Source organism: Scyliorhinus canicula, chromosome 15, assembly GCF_902713615.1.
Source record: "Scyliorhinus canicula chromosome 15, sScyCan1.1, whole genome shotgun sequence".
In the NCBI taxonomy this organism is placed as follows: Eukaryota; Metazoa; Chordata; class Chondrichthyes; order Carcharhiniformes; family Scyliorhinidae; genus Scyliorhinus; species Scyliorhinus canicula.
Genome location: NC_052160.1, coordinates 42,027,379 through 42,043,882, shown reverse-complemented (window position 1 = coordinate 42,043,882; position 16,504 = coordinate 42,027,379).

Genomic DNA, 16,504 nt, shown 5'->3' with positions numbered 1-16,504 from the left:
GGGGAAATTTGAGCCCGAGGGCAAGGGGGAGGTCGGACCGGGGCCAGAGGGGGAGCTCTGACCCGGGCTGGTGGGGGAGGGGGAGGTCAGACCGGAGTTGGTGGGGGAGGGGGAGCTCTGACTCGGGCTGGTGGGGGAGGGGGAGCTCTGACCAGGGGTGGTGGGGGAGGTGTGGCTCGGGCTGGGGGTGGTGGGCTCGGGGCTTGGACTGGGGGTGGTGGGGGAGGGTGGGCTTGGACTTGGGGTGGTGGGGGAGGGGGTGCTCGGACTGGGCGTGGTGGGGGAGGGACTCAGGCTGGGGGTAGTGGGGGAGGGGGGGCTCAGACTGGGGGTGGTGGGGGAGGGGGTGCTCGGACTGGGTGTGGTGGGGGAGGGACTCAGGCTGGGGGTAGTGGGGGAGGGGGGGCTCGGACTGGGGGTGGTGGGGGAGGGGGGGCTCGGACTGGGGGTTGTGGGGGAGGGGAGGCTCGGACCGGAGCCTGAGAGGGAGGCAGAGTGCGGATCAGAATCGGAGGGGTAGGTGATGGAGGCCAGATTGGGATGGAGGCGAGGGTTGGAACTTGAAAGAGCACCAATTTTAAGGATTCCTGGCCCTGATGAAGTTTTAGATTTTTCTGGGCGAGTTTGTGTTCCCAGAGACTTGGGGCCAAATGTGGTACTGGGATGTGACTGGGAATCCTTTGTTGCTGGAATTTCACCCTTCTGCAACTGAACTCGAGATCTGAGTCTTTGATCTGAAGGATGGGCTGGGGGCACAGAATGTCCAAGAGGTGAGGAAGATTGATGAGTCCAGGGAGGAACCCGTCTCTCCTGCACTGGGGACAAGCTGGGGTGTCCCAGAATGAATTGATGTCCTTTTCCAGTTGCGGTAGAGAACGTCACAGCCTCTCCTTTGCTGAGATGAACTTGCTCCCCCTCCCCCCACACTGAGGAAGGTGGTGGAGTCAGAGTTCGCAGCTCCATGGTCCTCCTGTCAATTCCTCGACATTTAGCATCTGGTACAAGCACTAGGAGTGAAGACAATACATGATTAGAATTCCATCAGCAGAGCCCGACACTCAGATACAGGGCTGGAACTTTAATAGCACACGGACTGCATCCCGCCCCCATCACTCACACCATGTTTGATGCTGGGTTGGCAACACATAAACATCACACACTGACAAACACACACTGTGGGAATCAGAAAATGCACAGTTGGAATTTGTATATCGCCTTGCACATCCCAAGGCGGTTTCAGAGGGGTGTTGTCAATTGACACCGAAAGCCACAGAACAAGTTAATAAGGCAGACGACCAATAGCTTTGTAGAAGAGGTCGGTTTGGCGTGTCTTAGGAGAAGAAAGAGGCAGCAAGGTAGAGAGTGTAAGGGATGGAATTCCACAGTGTGGGATCTGAAGGCACAACTACCAATGGCGGAGTGAATAAATGTTCGAAATGTGCAAGAGGCCAGAATTGGAGGAACAGATATCCTGGGCATGGTGTTGTAGAGCTGGAGGAAGGTACAGAAATAGAGACGGTTCTATGTATAAAACACTAGTTAAACCACAGCTAGAGTGCTGCGTACTGTTCTGTTACATTGAGAATTTCTTCTCTCAGAGAAGTGAATCTGCGGAATTCTTTATGGAGGCCGGGTTCTTGAACATTTCCATGGCTGAGATTGGTAATTAATCAGTAGGTTAATTAAGGGTTATAAAGGTAAGGCAGGAATGTGGACCCCTTAAGTGAGTGTTTGATCAGCCATTATTAAATGGCGGAGCAGGCTAAAAAGGCTGCATGGCCTACTCCTGTTTCTATTTTTTTTTTAAGAGGCACTTTAGCCTGACCAATTCACCTACCCTGCACGTCTTTGGGTTGTGAGGTTGAGACCCACACAGACACGGGAAGAATGTGCAAACTCCACACGGACAGTGACCCGAGCTGGGATCGAAATTGAGCCCTCAGCGCCATGAGGCAGCAGTGCTAACCGCTGTGCCAGCGTGACGCCCCAGTTTCTATTTCTTAATGTCTTATTGTCTTAGAGGAAGGATGTGATTACACTCAACAGGGTTCGGAGAAAATTTATACAGATATCTACAATTAACACAGATTAGACATTATGATAAATATACACACACAGATTCATTAGCCTACTTTCAATAGAAAGGCTGTAAACCGTGCTTGTTCAACCTCCAGCCCATGGGCCGAATGTGACGCCGGAGGTATTTTGATCTGACCCACAACATCATTGAGCTTGACCATTAAAGACTTCATGGTGGGCAGCACGGTGGCGCAGTGGGGCTGCCTTACAGCGCCGAGGTCCCAGGTTCGATCCCAGCTCTGGGTCACTGTCCGTGTGGAGTTTGCACATTCTCCCCATGTTTGCGTGGGTTTCGCCCCCACAACCCAAAGATGTGCAGGCTAGGTGGATTGGCGACGCTAAATTGTCCCTTAATTGGAAAACATTTATTGGGTACTCTAAATTTATTTTTAAAATACTCACGGTGAGAATTTTGAAAAAAGCTGCGAGGCTCCAATGACAGGCTGTTTTCTCCATGCAGTGGCTGCTGATAGGCTGAACAGTAATTGGATGAGTGTGATGCAGTCAGTTGCTAGGTAGGTTTGAACTGTTGGTTTCTGCCTGCAGAGCTCTCAGAATGACTACTAAGTGCAGAAGGAGTAGATGGGGGGAGAGGGAGGTTCGGAGTGGATGGGGGAAGAGGGAGGTTCGGAGTGGATGGGGGAGAGGGAGGTTCGGAGTAGATGGGGAAGAGGGAGGTTCGGAGTGGATGGGGGGGAAGAGGGAGGTTCGGAGTGGATGGGGGGGAAGAGGGAGGTTCGGAGTGGATGGGGGAAGAGGGAGGTTCGGAGTGGATGGGGGGGAAGAGGGAGGTTCGGAGTGGATGGGGGGGAAGAGGGAGGTTCGGAGTGGATGGGGGAAGAGGGAGGTTCGGAGTGGATGGGGGAGAGGGAGGTTCGGAGTGGATGGGGGAGAGGGAGGTTCAGAGTAGATGGGGAAGAGGGAGGTTCAGAGTGGATGGGGGGTTTGGACTGGACCTCAGGTGGGGGGCAGTTGGCAGGCGGCACATGTTTGATGTCAGCTGGGGAGGGAATGTCAACCATGTCAGACTAGGTTTCGGGAGTCCTCAGGCAGCCTTAACTCCATTTCCAAAATATGATGGGATGCAGCCCAAGCATATGTTGCTGCAAGTGCAAGAGGTGAGAGAGTGTGTTAGTGTTTGGAATAGAAAGAGTGAGTGTGTGAGAGTTTGGGAGAAAAGGTGTGAGTGTGCTTGTATTTGGGATGGAGAGAGCTGGATTGCCTGTTTGGGAGCAAGAGAGTGAGCTTGCGAGAGTTTAGGATTGGGAGAGTGAGTGTGTGTGTTTGGGAGTGAGAGAGTGAGTGTGTGTGTTTGGGAGTGAGAGAGTGAGTGTGTGTGTTTGGGAGTGAGAGAGTGAGTGTGTGTGTTTGGGAGTGAGAGAATGAGTGTGTGTGTTTGGGAGTGAGAGAATGAGTGTGTGTGTTTGGGAATGAGAGAGTGAGTGTGTGTGTGTTTGGGAGTGAGAGAGTGAGTGTGTGTGTTTGGGAATGAGAGAGTGAGTGTGTGTGTTTGGGAGTGAGAGAATGAGTGTGTGTGTTTGGGAATGAGAGAGTGCGTGTGTGTGTTTGGGAATGAGAGAGTGCGTGTGTGTGTTTGGGAGTGAGAGAGTGAGTGTGTGTGTTTGGGAGTGAGAGAGTGAGTGTGTGTGTTTGGGAATGAGAGAGTGAGTGTGTGTGTTTGGGAGTGAGTGTGTGAGTGTGTGTGTTTGGGAATGAGAGTGAGTGTGTGTTTGGGAGTGAGAGAGTGAGTGTGTGTGTTTGGGAGTGAGAGAGTGAGTGTGTGTGTTTGGGAATGAGAATGAATGTGTGTTTGGGAGTGAGTGAGTGTGTGTGTTTGGGAGTGAGTGAGTGTGTGTGTTTGGGAGTGAGAGAGTGAGTGTGTGAGTTTGGGAGTGAGAGAGTGAGTGTGTGTGTTTGGGAGTGAGCGTGTGAGTGTGTGTGTTTGGGAATGAGAGTGTGAGTGTGTGTGTTTGGGAATGAGAGTGAGTGTGTGTTTGGGAGTGAGTGAGTGTGTGTGTTTGGGAGTGAGAGAGTGAGTGTGTGAGTTTGGGAGTGAGAGAGTGAGTGTGAGTTTGGGAGTGAGAGAGTGAGTGTGTGTTTGGGAGTGAGAGAGTGAGTGTGTGTGTTTAGGAGTGAGAGAATGAGTGTGTGTCTTTGGGAGTGAGAGAGTGAGTGTGTGTGTTTGGGAGTGAGAGAATGAGTGTGTGTGTTTGTGAGCAAGACTGTGAGTGTGCCAGCGTTTGTGAGCAGGAGAGTAAGTACGAGTGTTTGGAAGTGAGGATGAGTATGCGAGTGTTTGTGAGCGAGACAGTGATTGTGTGATTGTTTGAGAGCAAGAGAGTGAATGTGTGAACCTTGGGAGCGAGAGAGTGATTGTGTGAGTGTTTGAGAGCGAGAGAGCGTGCGGGTGAATGTTTGGAATTGAGGGAGTGTGTGGGAGTGAGAGTGTGTCTGCCTCACTCCCAGTCTCAGGTTTTGCATTCACTCTCCACACCGCACACCGACACATTTAAACCTACACCCACTCACAGTGGCTGAGGGGAGTGTGTGAGTAACCTGAGACTGACAATGCGGCAGGCACACATAGAGACTGACCCTCTCAGACTCTGCTCATTTCTTTATGAATTACTCCTTTTTAACTGAACAATTTATTGTTAATGACATTGCTTTACTTTTGCTCAGGAATTGTTTCTTTTCTTAATGCCTTAGCTTTTTTTTTTGTAAATTCAGTTTATTGTTATTCTGAACCATGGCGAGATCTACCAGCCGTGTCGCGTGGGCGCAAACCCAGCAGCTGGTTAGATCGTGGGAGTCCGAAATCAGGAACCGCGCCAGACGCCGATCTAACCAACCTGTTCCAGTTGATGAGATCCGGATCCCGCCGTGGCATGGCGAGAAATCAATAATCACCAGTTAAGGCCATTCTCCATCCCATTAATGGAAAGGAGCCCCTATCTAATGGTCTCCCATCATCTAATCAGCTCCCCAGCGAGCGGCCACGTGGGCGCTGATTAGTACTGGTCCACGCAAACATGGACCCATCGTCACGGCAACTGACAGGGTCTCCTTGGCCATCAGAGGCCCCTGGGTGGTCAGGGATAGGGCAGGTTAGCGCTCTGGTCCTCTGCCTGGCACTGCCATGGTGCCCAAGTGGCACTGCAAAACCGGTAGGAGCACTCCCAGGGTGGCAGTGCCAGGGTTTCTGGGTGCCACGGTGACACTGCCAAGGGTCAGGGCCTGAGGGGAGCTGTGCCCATGAAAGGAGGGTGGAGGGGGTATGAAGGATGGAGGGTTGCAGGGTGGGTATGAAGGGGCCTCTGAAAGATTGGGGAGGTAAAGGGTGGGGGTCCTGAAAGGCGAGGGGTTGGAAGGGGGCATGGCGTAGCGTAGTGCCATATGTGGGGGGTGACATTCCTCATGGGTTGTCACCCTTCGTCCATTACAGATCGGGACAGCCTTTCAAAATGGTTGCCCAATTTCTGAGGAGCCGGTCTGACCAGCGAGTTCAGTTCCCTGGTGCTGAAAATAATTTTTTAAGTGTGGGCTCGACCGGGGAAAACACTTCAGGACCCAGAAAAGTGCCTTAGGCTGCGATTGAATGGCCATGTATGCCTAAAAGGCAGCGCACCGTGCGCAACATGGCCGATAGAGGCCGGGTGACTCTGCTCCCGGGATCTACCCGTCTTGCAACGCCTTGCAAGATTTAACGTGATCTCGCGAGACGTTGTGATGTGAATTGTGCCATCACTTTTTGGCAAAAGTGAGGTAGCTAGTCTCACTTTAATATGGAGTTCCATGAGGTATCCAAGGCATTGTGATCTATTCGCTTTGCCTTGGAATCCTCAGACGAGCGCCATTCAGTACTAGTCTCCACGAACAGGGACCAGATCCTCTGGGCAGGGTAGTACCCTGTCACTGCTGGTGGCAGCCAGGCACCCTGACTGTGCCAACCTGGCACTGCCAAGGTACCAGGTTGGCATGGTCAAGGTGCCAAGCTGGCCTTTTTCACATGGCAGCGATTGGGCCTGGGGTGCCATGTGTGAGTGTTTTGGGGGGGGGGGATGCCGGAGACCCCTTCATTGTGAGTTGAGGCTTGGGGGAGGGAGTTGTGTCAGGGCCTCCAGAGAGCGGGACATGATTTTAAAATGGCGTCCTGACCTCTTGCTGCACTGGGGAGTTCTGGCGAGCGGAGTTCCTCAGTGAACAAAACCGGGCTGAGTGGGGGAGCATTAAATAGCGGGGTGTCTCTTGGCACTGAAGGCACCGGGAAACACACAGCTAAATACACTCCCTGTGGGACTCTGTTTCTATTCAGTTAGGTTGGATAGTAATGGGGAACTCGCTGACAGAGATGGTGGGAAGCCCCCAGCAAATCCCGCCACAAATGACTCTACAAAACATTTCTGTTAGATTGCACCCATTATCTTGAATGATAAAAAGCACAAACTTGGCCTCCCCAGCGAAAAGGCTGGACAAGCCTCCTGCAAACATTTCCCAACGTCTCACATGGTTGACAATGCATCACAACTCACCCGAATACCGCAGCCTAAATCCTGATTTCATGCCGTAGGGTGATCGTAGGGTGACAACACCAGGCCCTTTTCCTCGAATCACTAACTTTCTCCCAATCTGGGGAATACTCCGGAATGGTTCACAGAAGCGCCTTTCCCTCTGTGATGGCCCCAGTTTGATGGCCAGGTAAGCAGAGGTGCAGCTGGCGTCTGTTCGGGAGAATGTCTGGTAGGAGATAATCTCTAGCTCCACAGTCTGTGAAGTGGACGCGTGCAGGGTCCAGGAGCACCTTGTGCCATTGATGGGGTCAGTCACCGGTCGAGCATACTGGAGGATTGTACTGGTGACCCTGGGCAGAAGCACACCGCCGCAGTTTGGCTGCATCGAAGCCAGTAGAAATCCTGCAGGACACAAACCCCAATTAGTGACTCCAATTCAGAAATTTGAATACTCTGCGGATTAAATTCTCATCCCGTGTCAAAATGCCTTGATGGCCTCGCGTCCCCCGATCTCGGTACCCTCCTCCAGCCCCACAAGCTTCTGGGATCTTTGCATTCCTCCAGTCCTGGCCCCGTTTTAATCACATCACCATTGGTAGACGCGCTCTCCACTGCCTAGGCCCCAAACCGGCAGTTCTCTCCCTAAAATCTCAGTCTCTTTCTCGTCCTTCCAGACACTCCCTAAACCTATGTCTTTAGCTAAGTTGTTGGTCATCTATGGTCATACTGTCAACCTTGTTTGATAGTGCATCTACGATTTTTACTCCGTTAAAGGTGCTACATTAATATAAATTGTTGTTGTGTCTTTGTGCCCTTCTTTCTCCCATTCTCCTGCCCTCCTAAAGGATCAGCTGTTGCCAGGTTCCATTTTCTATCCCACCTTCTTGTCAGCCATGAGCCGAGATTGAGGGGGGCATAAGGTTATGCAATAAGAAAAGCCAGAGAAACTTTTATTCATGTGGCACCTTTTATAACCTCAGGACACACCCGCGTGTTTTAGAAACTACTGTGTTCAATGTTGTAATGTGGGAAACGTGGCAGCCAGTTTGCACAGAGCAAGATCCAAATAAACAGTGTGATCATGACCAGATAATTTGCTCTCGCAACATTGGTCAAAGAATAAATATTGGCCCAGGACTCGTCAGTCCTGTTGTACACGTTCCTGGATCAGGTAATCCTGTTACACACACACACACATAGTCCTGTTATACACAGCCCTGGAACAGACAACCCTGTTATACAAATAGTCAGTCCTGTTATACACAGTCAGTCCTGTTCTGCACAGCCCTGGGACAGATAATCCTGTTACACGCACTCTGTCAGTCCTGCTATACACAGTCCTAGGATAGATAATCTTGTTATGCACACATAGTCCTGTTATACACAGCCCTGGAACAGATAATCCTGTTATACACACACAGTCAGTCTTGTTATGCACAGCCCTGGGACATATAATCCATTTAAACATACAGTCAGTCCTGTTGTACACAGCCCTGGGACAGTTAATCCTGTTATACACAGTCAGTCTTGTTATACACAGCCTTGGGAATGATAATCCTTTCCACGGTAGCACAGTGGTTAGCACTGTTGCTTCACAGCACCAAGGTCCCAGGTTCGATTGCCGGCTTGGGTCACTGTCTGTGTGGAGTCTGCACGTTCTCCCCATGTCTGCCTGGGTTTCCTCCGGGTGCTCCGGTTTCCTCCCACAAGTCTCGAAAGAAGTGCCGATAGGTAATTTGGACATTCTGAATTCTCCCTCCCTGTACCCTAACAGGCGCCGGGAATGTGGCAACTAGGGTCTTTTCACAGTAACTTCATTGCAATATTAATGTAGGCTACTTGTGACAATAAAGACTATAAACACACACAGTCAGTCCTGTTATACACAGCCCTGGGGCAGATAATCTTTTTAAACACCCAGTTGGTCCTGTTATACACATAATGTGGAGATGCCGGGGCTGGGCTGGGGTGGGCACAGTAAGAAGTCTTACAACATCGGGTTAAAGTCCAACAGGTTTGTTTCAAATCACTAGCTTTCGGAGCACAGTTCACCTGAGGAAGGAGCTGTGCTCCGAAAGCTAGTTATTCGAAACAAATCTGTTGGACTTTCAGCTGGTGTTGAAAGACTTCTTGCTGTTATACAGAGCCCTGGGACAGATGATCCTTTTTAACACACAGTCAGTCCTGTTACATGCCAGTCAAACCTGGAACAATCAGCTCTGTTGCAGTCGGCCAGTGCTGGATAGAAAGTTCAGTAGTGCTGACACTCAGTCCTCCTGTTACAGCTCTGGAAGAGCAACTTGTGGAGGGGCAAAGGATCCTCGAGCCAGAGGCGCCACCCCGACCCCCTATCCCATGGACACGCACTGCAGGATTTACAATAATTTACTGTAACATAACGGTACAGAAGACGATGCGATAAGTTAGATGGAAAACAAATGCAGGATGAAGAGGATCCGCCTGCGCTCTGCCCCCAGCGCCCCCTGCCCCTGTGTGGGTGAAATGCTGACCTTTACCTGCTTTGCTGAGGAGCAGCAGCCAGCCGGCCCCGGCCAACATCCTCCGGCCTCCTCGCTGCTGCCCAGTGGCCGGGAGAGGGGAGCGAGCGGCGGCCGGCCCGGGAGCTGCATTGATCGGAGTGAGAGGCAGGGGCGGCGGGGAGGATGAGCGGAGCTGCTGATATCTGAGCGCTTGTGGGCTGGGAGGCAGCTGGAGAGGATTTCCGTCAGTCACAGGCTGAGGGAAATGGGAGAGACCCGCGTGTCTGCCTGGGGGAGGGGGAGGGGGGCGACACCCATCAACCTGACCTGGGGGGGGGGGGGGGAGGGAGAGCCCCATCAACCTGACCTGGGGGGGGGGGGGGGGGGAGGGAGAGCCCCATCAACCTGACCTGGGGGGGGGGGGCCCATCAACCTGACATGGGGGCGGGGGAGATCCCCATCAACCTAACTTGGGGGGGGGAGGGGGGCGACACCCATCAACCTGACCTGGGGGGACCCCCATCAACCTGACCTGGGGGGGGGGGGGGGGAGACCCCCATCAACCTGACCTGGGGGGGATCCCCATCAACCTGACCTGGTGGGGGGGAGGGAGACCCCCATCAACCTGACCTGGGGGGGGGGGGGGAGATCCCCATCAACCTGACCTGGGGGGGGGGGGGTGGGGGGGAAGGGAGACCCCCATCAACCTGACGGGGGGGGGGGGGAGATCCCCATCAACCTGACCTGGGGGGGGGGGAGGGAGACCCCCATCAACCTGACCTGGGGGGCGGGGGAGATCCCCATCAACCTGACCGGGGGGGGGGGGGGAGGCCCCAACAACCTGACCTGGGGGGGTGGGCGACCCCCATCAACCTGACCTGGGGCGGAGACCCCCATCAACCTGACCTGGGGGGGGGGGGGGGGGGGGGGGAGGGAGAGCCCCATCAACCTGACCTGGGGGAGGGACCCCCATCAACCTGACCTGGTTGGGGGAGGGGGAGACCACCATGAACCTGACTTGGGGGGGGGGGGCGGAGGCCCCCATCACCCTGACCTAGAGGGGTAGGTGCCCCCCCCCCATCAACCTGACCTGGGGGGGGGGAGAACCCCATCAACCTGACCTGGGGGAGGGAGACCCCCCATCAACCTGATCTGGGGGGGTGGGGAGACCCCCATCAACCTGACATGGGGGGGGGAGACCCCCCATCAACCTGACCTAGGCGGGGGGGGGGAACCCTCAACCTGACCTGGGGGGGGAGGGAGAGCCCCATCAACCTGACCTGGGGGGGGGGGGAGATCCCCATCAACCTGACCTGGGGGGGGGGGGGGGGGAGACACCCATCAACCTGACCTGGGGGGGGGGGGAGACACACATCAACCTGACCTGGGGCGGGGGAGATCCCCCATCGACCTGGGGGAGGGAGACCCCCATCAACCTGACCTGGGGCGGAGACCCCCATCAACCTGACCTGGGGGGGGGAGGGAGAGCCCCATCAACCTGACCTGGGGGAGGGGGGAGACCCCCATCAACCTGACCTGGTTGGGGGAGGGGGAGACCACCATGAACCTGACTTGGAGGGGGGGAGGCCCCCATCACCCTGACCTGGAGGGGTAGGTGCCCCCCCATCAACCTGACCTGGGGGGGCGGAGAACCCCATCAACCTGACCTGGGGGAGGGAGACCCCCCATCAACCTGACATGGGGGGGGGACCCCTCAACCTGACCTGGGGGGGGAGGGAGAGCCCCATCAACCTGACCTGGGGGGGGGGGGGAGGGAGAGCCCCATCAACCTGACCTGGGGGGGGGGGGGAAGAGGGAGACCCCCCCATCAACCTGACCTGGGGGGGGGGGAAGAGGGAGACCCCCCCCATCAACCTGACCTGGGGGAGGGAGACCCCCCATCAACCTGACCTGGGGGGCGGGGGAGATCCCCATCAACCTGACCTGGGGGGGTGGGTGACCCCCATCAACCTGACCTGGGGCGGAGACCCCCATCAACCTGACCTGGGGGAGGGAGACCCCCATCAACCTGACCTGGGGCGGAGACCCCCATCAACCTGACCTGGGGGGGGGGGGAGGGAGAGCCCCATCAACCTGACCTGGGGGAGGGGGGAGACCCCCATCAACCTGACCTGGTTGGGGAGGGGGAGACCACCATGAACCTGACTTGGAGGGGGGGAGGCCCCCATCACCCTGACCTGGAGGGGTAGGTGCCCCCCCATCAACCTGACCTGGGGGGGCGGAGAACCCCATCAACCTGACCTGGGGGAGGGAGACCCCCCATCAACCTGACATGGGGGGGGACCCCTCAACCTGACCTGGGGGGGGGAGGGAGAGCCCCATCAACCTGACCTGGGGGGGGGGGCGGGGAGGGAGAGCCCCATCAACCTGACCTGGGGGGGGGGGAAGAGGGAGACCCCCCCATCAACCTGACCTGGGGGGGGGAAGAGGGAGACCCCCCCATCAACCTGACCTGGGGGAGGGAGACCCCCCATCAACCTGACCTGGGGGGGGGGGGAGGGAGACCCCCATCAACCTGACCTGGGGGGCGGGGGAGATCCCCATCAACCTGACCTGGGGGGGGGGGGGGGGGGGGAGGCCCCAACAACCTGACCTGGGGGGGTGGGCGACCCCCATCAACCTGACCTGGGGCGGAGACCCCCATCAACCTGACCTGGGGGGGGGGGGGGGGGGGGGGGGAGGGAGAGCCCCATCAACCTGACCTGGGGGAGGGACCCCCATCAACCTGACCTGGTTGGGGGAGGGGGAGACCACCATGAACCTGACTTGGGGGGGGGGGCGGAGGCCCCCATCACCCTGACCTAGAGGGGTAGGTGCCCCCCCCCCCCCCATCAACCTGACCTGGGGGGGGGGAGAACCCCATCAACCTGACCTGGGGGAGGGAGACCCCCCATCAACCTGATCTGGGGGGGTGGGGAGACCCCCATCAACCTGACATGGGGGGGGGAGACCCCCATCAACCTGACCTAGGCGGGGGGGGGACCCCTCAACCTGACCTGGGGGGGGAGGGAGAGCCCCATCAACCTGACCTGGGGGGGGGAGGGGGAGATCCCCATCAACCTGACCTGGGGGGGGGGGGGGGGGAGACACCCATCAACCTGACCTGGGGGGGGGGGGAGACACCCATCAACCTGACCTGGGGGCGGGGGAGATCCCCCCATCGACCTGGGGGAGGGAGACCCCCATCAACCTGACCTGGGGCGGAGACCCCCATCAACCTGACCTGGGGGGGGGAGGGAGAGCCCCATCAACCTGACCTGGGGGAGGGGGGAGACCCCCATCAACCTGACCTGGTTGGGGGAGGGGGAGACCACCATGAACCTGACTTGGAGGGGGGGAGGCCCCCATCACCCTGACCTGGAGGGGTAGGTGCCCCCCCATCAACCTGACCTGGGGGGGCGGAGAACCCCATCAACCTGACCTGGGGGAGGGAGACCCCCCATCAACCTGACATGGGGGGGGGACCCCTCAACCTGACCTGGGGGGGGAGGGAGAGCCCCATCAACCTGACCTGGGGGGGGGGGAGGGAGAGCCCCATCAACCTGACCTGGGGGGGGGGGGGGGGAAGAGGGAGACCCCCCCATCAACCTGACCTGGGGGGGGGGGGAAGAGGGAGACCCCCCCCATCAACCTGACCTGGGGGAGGGAGACCCCCCATCAACCTGACCTGGGGGGCGGGGGAGATCCCCATCAACCTGACCTGGGGGGGTGGGTGACCCCCATCAACCTGACCTGGGGCGGAGACCCCCATCAACCTGACCTGGGGGAGGGAGACCCCCATCAACCTGACCTGGGGCGGAGACCCCATCAACCTGACCTGGGGGGGGGGGGAGGGAGAGCCCCATCAACCTGACCTGGGGGAGGGGGGAGACCCCCATCAACCTGACCTGGTTGGGGGAGGGGGAGACCACCATGAACCTGACTTGGAGGGGGGGAGGCCCCCATCACCCTGACCTGGAGGGGTAGGTGCCCCCCCATCAACCTGACCTGGGGGGGCGGAGAACCCCATCAACCTGACCTGGGGGAGGGAGACCCCCCATCAACCTGACATGGGGGGGGGACCCCTCAACCTGACCTGGGGGGGGGAGGGAGAGCCCCATCAACCTGACCTGGGGGGGGGGGGCGGGGAGGGAGAGCCCCATCAACCTGACCTGGGGGGGGGGGGGGGGAAGAGGGAGACCACCCCATCAACCTGACCTGGGGGGGGGGAAGAGGGAGACCCCCCCATCAACCTGACCTGGGGGAGGGAGACCCCCCATCAACCTGACCTGGGGGGGGGGGAGACCCCCATCAACCTGACCTAGGCAGGGGGGGGGGACCCCTCAACCTGACCTGGGGAGGGGGGGGGGGAGGGAGAGAGCCCCATCAACCTGACCTGGGGGGGGGGGGGGAGAGGGAGAGCCCCATCAACCTGACCGGAGGGGGGGGGGAGAGAGCCCCATCAACCTGACCTGGGGGGGGGGGGGGGGGGGAGAGAGGGAGAGCCCCATCAACCTGACCTCTGGGGGGGGGGGGGGGGAAGAGGGAGACCCCCCCATCAACCTGACCTGGGGGGGGGGGAGGGAGAGCCCCATCAACCTGGCCTGGGGGGTGGGGAAGAGGGTGACCCCCCATCAACCTGACCGGAGGGGGGGGGGGGGGGTAGAGAGAGCCCCATCAACCTGACATGGGGGGGGGGGAGGGAGACCCCCATCAACATGACCTGGGGGGGAGGGAGTCCCCCATCAACCTGACCGGGGGGGGGGGGGGGGGGGGGAAGAGAGAGCCCCATCAACCTGACATGGGGGGGGGGAGGGAGACCCCCATCAACATGACCTGGGGGGGGAGGGAGACCCCCATCAACCTGACCTGGGGGGGGGGGGAAGAGGGAGACCCCCCATCAACCTGACATGGGGGGGGGGGGGGGGGGAGACACCCATCAACCTGACCTGGGGGGGGGGGAGATCCCCATCAACCTGACCTGGGGGGGGGGGGAGACACCCATCAACCTGACCTGGGAGGGGGGGGGGGAGGGAGAGCCCCATCAACCTGACCTGGGAGGGGGGGGGAGGGAGAGCCCCATCAACCTGACCTGGGGGGGGGGGGGGGAGGGAGAGCCCCATCAACCTGACCTGGGAGGGGGGGGGGGGGGGAGGGAGAGCCCCATCAACCTGGCCTGGGGGGGGGGGGGGGGATGGAGAGCCCCATCAACCTGACCTGGGGGGGGGGGAGGGAGAGCCCCATCAACCTGACGTGGGAGGGGGGTGGGAGGGAGAGCCCCATCAACCTGGCCTGGGGGGGGGAAGAGGGAGACCCCCCATCAACCTGACATGGGGGGGGGGAGGGAGACCCCCATCAACATGACCTGGGGGGGAGGGAGACCCCCATCAACCTGACATGGGGGGAGGGGGGGAAGGGAGAGAGTCCCATCAGCCTGACCTGGGAGGGGGGGGGAGGGAGAGCCCCATCAACCTGGCCTTGGGGGGGGGGGGAAGAGGGAGACCCCCCATCAACCTGACCTGGGGGGGGAGGGACCCCCATTAACCTGACCTGGGGGGGGGGGGGGAGACCCCCATCAACCTGACCTGGGGGGGGAGGGAGAGAGCCCCATCAACCTGACATGTTGAGGCGGGGGGGGGGGGGGGGGGGGGGAAGAGTGAACACATCAATCTGTCATGGGGTGGGGGGGCAGAGTCAACACATCAACTAGACATGGGGCAACATTCTGGAACTCCCACCCGAGCAGCACTGTGATTGTACCTACACACTTCAGGGACAGCAGCAGTTCACCACCACCTTCTGAAGGGCAACTAGGGATGGGCAATAAATGCTGGCCGAGCCAGTGACACCCACATCCCATAACGTTTTTCTTTTCTTTTAATAAATTTAAGAGAATCCAATTAGTTTCCAATTAAGAGGCAATTTAGCGTGGCCAATTCACCTACCCTGCACATCTTTGGGTTGTGGGGCGAGAATCATGCAGATGCGAATGTGCAAACTTCACATGACAGTGACCTGGGGGGGAGGGAGACCCCCATCAACCTGACATGGGGCCAGGATCGAACCCGGGACCTCAGTGCTATGAGGCAGCAGTGCTCACCACTGCGCCACCCGCTCTCCCTTTCTAATTAAGATTACTTTACATTTGCATCAAAAGTGATTCCTGTCTGTTAGACAGTTTGTCTTGCTAACTTGTTTTGCTGGCCCTGCCTCCCTTTTGGTCCATGGTGATCTGGGTAATTGACAAACTAAAATCATTTTCTCACCTGCCCATGTGAAATTGAGTGTCAGATTGGGGAAGGAATGGGAATCACCCAGTTTGTACTGAATATCCCACAGCCAAAACCTAAGAGCTAGTTCTGACCTCCATATCACAAAAAGGGCACAGAGAAGGTGCAAAAAAGATTTGCAACAGAATGGAGAGGTTTTAACTACCAGGGAAAGTGAACAGATTGGAATTCCTTTCTGTGGGGAAAGGTTGACCTGATAGAGGTCTTTGAAGTTATGAAGAGATTCTCGAGGATAATGAGGTGAATCCATAGAATCCCTACAGTGCAAGAGGTCATTCAGCCCATTGAGTCGGCCCCTACCCTCCAAAAGACCACCACCTCGGCCCACTTCCCTGCCCTATCCGCACGCATTGATCATAGCCAATCCACCTAACCTGCACAGATTTAGACTGTGGGAGGAAACCTACACAGACATCTTGAGAACTTGCGAACTCCACGTAATCACCAAGGCTGGAATCGAATCCTGGTGTCTGGCATTGTGAGGCAGCAGTGCTAACCACTGTGCCACCCTAATTAAGGGATCAAACATCATCGGGTATAAGCAAGAATGTGGAGGGTGAAGTTACAAGCACATCAGCCATGATTTTATTGAATGATAGAGCAGGCACAAGGTCTTGAGGGGACTCCTCCTAATTCATATGTAGATACATTGCCACTTGAGAGACATCAACACTAGGTGACATTTGACTACCGGTGGCAACCATGAGGGAGTAGGTCACACATTTGGTGGCTCCCGCTCTGGCTAGACATCCGGACCATTCCCCCTGACTGTTTACGCTTTCAAGCGCTGGATTTGAAGAAACAGTGAACAAGTGTTCGGTGTATATATTGGTTTATGGAACAGAGAGCCCGAAGGGATTGAAAGGGAAGAAACAAAAAGTCAGGGTCGAGCTGGGTGTTGGCTGCAACAGCGGACAAGATGGCCGGTGTCCAGACCCTTGGGGCTTCGGCCCAACCATCAACGGAGGAGCTGGTGCAGGTCATCCGGGAAGGCTTCGCCGGACAGAAACGGGAATGTCTGGACCCAATTAAGGAAACGGTGGAGAGGATGGAGCGGAGGCTAGATGCCCAGGACAGGGCGATCCAGAAACTGGAGAAGGCGCTAGCTGAACAGGAGGAACACCAGATGGCAGTGGAGGTGGGG